This window comes from Schistocerca serialis, chromosome 3, assembly GCF_023864345.2.
Source record: "Schistocerca serialis cubense isolate TAMUIC-IGC-003099 chromosome 3, iqSchSeri2.2, whole genome shotgun sequence".
NCBI classification, from domain to species: domain Eukaryota; kingdom Metazoa; phylum Arthropoda; class Insecta; order Orthoptera; family Acrididae; genus Schistocerca; species Schistocerca serialis.
This window is the reverse complement of record NC_064640.1, coordinates 804932716-804938895: the sequence shown is the minus strand read 5'-3', so window position 1 is coordinate 804938895 and position 6180 is coordinate 804932716.

Genomic DNA, 6180 nt, shown 5'->3' with positions numbered 1-6180 from the left:
TAGATTATAGCTCTATAAGCGGCTCCTTCAAATGGTTCAAATGGCTCTGAGCACTATGAGACTTAACTTCTGAGTTCATCAGTTCCCTAGAACTTAGAACTACTGAAACCTAACTAATCCAAGGACATCACACACATCCATGCCCGAGGCAGGATTCGAACCTGCGACCGTAGCGGTCGCGCGGTTCCAGACTTAAGCGCCTAGAACCGCTCGGCCACAGCGGCTGACGTAAAATCTCAAATCCACAATAGCTGTTCATTTTATTTTCTCTGTATGACGACCGCTGTCATACCCTGGAGGTATATGTACAGGACATGTGGCGCCTAGAACCGCTCGGCCACTCCGGCCGGCAAAAGGCTCCTGGTTTCGCCTACAGCCGTTTGCGCTACGCGGTTGAAAGCTGTCAACATGGCTGCCAGGTGTCAGGGCTTTCCGTAAGTTGACTCGGCTGTAGGACTGTCTTAACAGTCAAGAATAAATGTATTAATACTTCATGCATGATGTAGCATTTTTCATGCAACTCAGTATTTATGACGACACATAGCCTGAACTATGGCAGGCAGGTGGTTTTTACACCGCAGCGGCTCTTGCCTGAAGGCAAGGGAAACGTACCAAGTTTGGTTTGGTTGAAATTGGCTCAGTGGTTTAGGAGGAGATGTGAAACACACGAACACACAAACACACACACACACACGCACATCCATTTTTATAATATGAATGGTTTTTTCGTTTTTCAATAATGTGGATTTTTTTCTCCGAACTGAGACTTCAGCATGAGCTAATGGACATTTCATGTACTGAGTAGTTATGGATTTTTGAGCTTCTTCTTAAATATTATCGTCCCATTCTGGGTTTCCTGAAGGTATGCCACTGTTTGTCACCAGAGTCTGCCAGAATCTGCTGCGTTATGTATTGTTTGCACGTGTTCCTTTTCGTTAGATACTACTGATGTCAAAGTAAAGTCACCTCTAGCTGCAATGACACTTAAAGTAGTTTTTATTTGATGCCACGAAATGTAGAGTCCTTAATCACCGCTCGTAGTAGCCTTTTTTATTTATGAAATGTTATTGTATTGCTCTCTGAGGTTAACCAGTCATTTGTGGCATTGTAGGTCTTCTATGGGCTATATTTAATTCTTAGAGATGTTTTCCATCAATAAAACTAAATGAAATTGCTTGGGGCTTTCCCGACGGACTACTTGTAAAAATTGTACGAGGGCGAGACGTCGGATGTCATTGTGAAATGTGCGACGAACCTGAAGATGCCGGTCAGTTGCGCCGATGAAATATTGTGTTCATTTCACAACATCTATCACAAGTGGCAAAGTACCAGTGGTTACAGATGACAGAGCAGCAGTTTGTAATGGTTGGGAGGGCAGAAACAAATGATGTTCAGAGGCTGAAACCAACATTCACATTGATAAAACAGGCAGCCAGACAGCAAATTATAATGTAAACAGTTCATGCAAATAGCCCCTATTTGAAACAGGATCTATTCAAAAATTGACAGAAACGTTAGGTTCATCCAGCTGTAATTCAGACAGTGCGCAAAATCAGTTATCCTCATAGTATCAGAATATCCGAGGACTAAGAGGTAAGCTTATGAGTTGCTTACTTGTGTCGAAGAATTAGAGTTGTGCAAACCAGTTGATATAATCTCTGAGCTTCATGTGACCACTGGTATAGATATATTGTGTTACAAGATTCAAGTTACCTTTCTACTACTGTAGAGAAAATACGGAGAAAGGAGGAGTTGCCACATTTGTCAGAAACTGTTTTGAATTAACAAATTTTGCTAAGAGCAGCACTTAGAAGCTTGTGCAACAGAAGTGGTATTGCATAATAAGGCCTTTATAATAGCATATATAGAGAACCTTCAGGAAACTTTAACCTATTCATAAAAATCTGCCGTCTGGAGTGGCCGTGCGGTTCTAGGCGCTACAGTCTGGAGCCGAGCGACCGCTACGGTCGCAGGTTCGAATCCTGCCTCGGGCATGGATGTGTGTGATGTCCTTAGGTTAGTTAGGTTTAATTAGTTCTAAGTTCTAGGCGACTGATGACCTCAGACGTTAAGTCGCATAGTGCTCAGAGCCATAAAAATCTCGCAGTAAAAAACAAAGAATTAGTGGTTGCTGGTGATTTTAATGTGGATTTTTTGAAAAGCTCTGTCAGTGATCAATTGTTGCAATCAGTAACACTGTCATTCAATTTAATTCCTACTGGGAGCTTTGCAACTTGGCTATGTAAATGCTCTGAGAGTGCTACTTGATAATTGCAGCATCTTATGTTAAATTTTGAAACTTTTCAGGACAAAAAATTTAATTAATCTGAGTACAGGAGAGTAATAAATCAGTTAAAAGTTGAGAATGTTAGGAGATTGCTCAAAGACGTGAACTGGATAGATGTTTACAGTATTTCTGACTCAAAAGCTTAATACAAACTATTCATTAATAAAGTTCCTTCCGCTTTTGAAAATTGTTTTCCCATAAATGTACTGGTAACTCAAAACAAACAGAAATCTAAAAATAAACCATGGATTACACAAAGACTAAAGATATTATGTGGGACAAAAAGGAGACTGTATCTACTATCTACGAACAGCTCTGATGTTAGCATTGTAATGCATTAAAAAGAATACTGCAAAATATTGAAGCAAGTAATCCATAAATCTAAGCATCTTAAGCATGAGAGAAAGATAATCACATCAGGCAACCAAATAAAAACTATATGGAGTATAGTGAAAACAGAGCCAGATGGGGCAAAACGGAAGAGGAACAGGTAACTATAAAAATAAGACATTAGAAACAAGCACATGTAGTGTGGCTAACCTCCTAAACAAACGCTTTGTTTCTGTTATCGAAAGCTTGGGGTTATCAGGTTCAGTAAACAGTGCAATGGAGTACCTGAGACCAGTCGTTACAAATACCTTCAGTAAAACGGAAATAACACTCACGTCTCCCAAAGAAGTACCATCCATCATAAAATCCTTAAAATCTAAGTATCTAGTTGTTATGGTAACATATCAACGAACTTAATCAAAAAGTGCTCATGCGAGTTGAGTTCTATCTTAAGTTATTTGTGTAATCAATCTCTTATCAGCGGAACATTTCAAGACCGGCTAAAATATGGTGGAGTTAAGCCTCTTTACTAGAAGGGGGATAAAGAGATACCATTAAACTATGGACCAATTTTACTTTTGGCAAATTTTTCATAAATATTTGAAAAGTTTGTGTTCAAGCGTCTTCTTAAACATCTGACTGCAGATAACATATTGTCCAAGCCACAGTTTGGGTTCGTCAAGGGTTCTGATATAGTGAAAGCTATTTACATGTACAGTGAGTATGTACTTATTTCATTACATAACAAAATAGAGGGTAACGAAATTTTTAGTGACCCGCAAGTGAATCACAGCATTCTCTTAAATAAATTAGAACATTATGGTGTTACCGGCAGTGCTGCGAAATGGTTCGAGCCTTACCTGACTAACAGGAAACAAAGGCTGTTGTTGCCGAAATACCTGTGAAGCAGCAGTCAGTCTTCATCTGACTGGGAATTAATAACCCACGATATTCCTCAAGGTTCCATCTTCGGTCCACTGCTTTTTCTTGTGTACATTAATGAGCTCTCGTCTGTTGCATTGCCAGTTGCTAAGTTTGTTTTGTTTGCAGTTGACACAAACATTGCAATAAGTAGCAAGTGAAGTACAGCTTTAAAAATACGATATTTCAGTGCCTGTGCTGCACTGATCACGATGCAAAGTTCTGCAAGCATATCCAAAGGACGCATAGTTGACGACACATGGAAGTTTCTGTCTGGCCGTGTGTCGTGCACGGATAGCCAATTAGTAAGGCAGCAACTCGCTATATGTGGGAAATCCGGGTTAGAGTCCCGTTCGACACAAATGTTCTTTGCCGTCATTCCATTCTTCAACTGGTGGTTGTCCTACTTCGCAATTGCGAATACATTTAATGTAGATTTAGAAATGGCTGCTAATCAGATTTTCACTGACATTAATAAATGGTTTGAAACTAATTCAGTGTCAGTAAACTTTGAAAAACACACTATGCGTTTCAGAACCTGTAAGAGATTTCCTTCCATCATGTGAATAACATTTGAAGGCATCCACATTGAAGAGGTTGTCATTGTTAAATTTCTGGGATTACAATTCGATAATAAATTCGGTTGGGAAGTGCGTACCACAAAACTTCTGAAGCGCCTAAACAAGTCTGTATTTCCACAGACAATGATGTCAGATGTAGGAGATATAAATATAAAAACACTTGCATATTTTACTTGCTTTCATTCTATTATTTCATATGACATCATATACTGGAGTAGCTCGTCAAACCAAGCAAAAGTTTTTAGCGTGCCAAACCATGTAATACGACTCCTTTGTCGTGTAGATTCAAGAACATCATATAAAAACCTGTTCAAGGATCTATGTATTCTAACCACTGCTTCTCAATACATTTATTTCTTAATAAAATTTGTTGCACGCAATATATCTCTATTTCCAACCAATAGCTCAGTAGATAGTATCAATACTAGGAGTAAGAACAATCTACATAAACACCTAAAATCACTAACGTTGGTCCAAAAGGGGTCCAATATTCAGGAACGCACATTTTCAATAAATTGCCAGCAACCATTAAAACTTGGTTTCAGGTAGCACAGTTTAAACAGAGTCTGAAAGACTTTTTGATAGGCAATTTCTTCTACTCTATAAATGAATATCTTAACAGGGATTGTTAGACCAGCTAAAGTAAAAATGTCCCTTAAGATCTCGGTTTTGACAGCAGTTGGCCGCAACTGTCAAGATTTGGTACTTTGTGTAAGATAAATTTATTAAAAGTGCGTAACTATGTTTCATTCTGACAATGTATTAATTCTTTAAATACTAACAGTTCCAGTTTACTGTAATGTATTCACCTATCTTGACAATTTCCTAATAGATGATCTCGGTAGTAAGTATTATTTTCAGTGGTTTATGTTTTCTATATTATACTTTGACTTGTTCCACATTGTCACACCCACGAGAATCATCTCATTTTTCGGTCTATGAAACGAAAACTGAATCGAATACAAAAACTTCCGACGTCTCAGCGGAGAACCATTTCCACGTAAATGGAAGACTGCTCGTGTTTTACCATGTGGGTTTCAGTTATTTTTATTTATGAAGCATATTCAGTGGTCTGTAATAGGGTTTCAGTTATGAGTATAATCAGAATTCAAAAAAAGAAGGCCAATATGTCCTGGCACCATTAGGGATATAAAAGAAGGGAACTAGCTTTTCGACTTATCTGGCAGCTACAAGGACATTTAAATCAAAACAATTTGACATATTCGCTCTTTTTTACTTGTTAGTATTAAAACCATTTACTTGTCAAGTAAAGGAACATAATACATGTCATCCCCCCAGGAACAAATCCATCCTCATAAATTTTATCCCTCCAGAAAACTTCCTAGTTATTACATGTATACTATTCAGCCAATTATATTAAATATTGTTTGCCATTGCTGGAAAATCTTCAGGATTTTGTGCACAGGATTAGGGACATTAGCCTATAAATTTTAAGATACAGGTGAGCCAAAACCTTGCAGCTAAGGGAGCTCAGTGCACTGTGGAAGTAAGGTTAACTCGGAGAAAAACTCGAATATATTAAAATGTTTTGATTTAAATGCCTTTGAAGCTGCCAGGTAAGTCGTAAAGCTAGTTCTCTTTTTTGACATACCCAATTCTGCTCAGGAAATATTAACTTTTTTGTGACATGCTAGAAACATTCTTCATTCTGGTTCCCAACTTTTACTCTGCCATAACTTTGACCGCCATAGCTTGGCAACCTATGTAGATTGTTGTCGATACGGGCAACGACCGATCCGGTGTAGGTTTTTCTCATTATCTTTCGAACCACTTTGCTTATATCGTGGCAACGAATAAAGCTTACACAAAATAACAGGACGACCGATAATTACATGTAGTCATCTGCCTTCTTACAAAACGTGTACTGATTCGCACAGGTTCGAAACATAGAAGTCCCACGCGTAAAAAAATTCACAAAAAAGCGTTTTTTTAGACGCAAAGTCAGAATGAAGCTAGATTTATGATCGTGAGCTTTCGATTTTATCGTAAGAATGCAGATTTTATTTATCTGAATCACTTTAAACGGTTTTCGTGCATTCA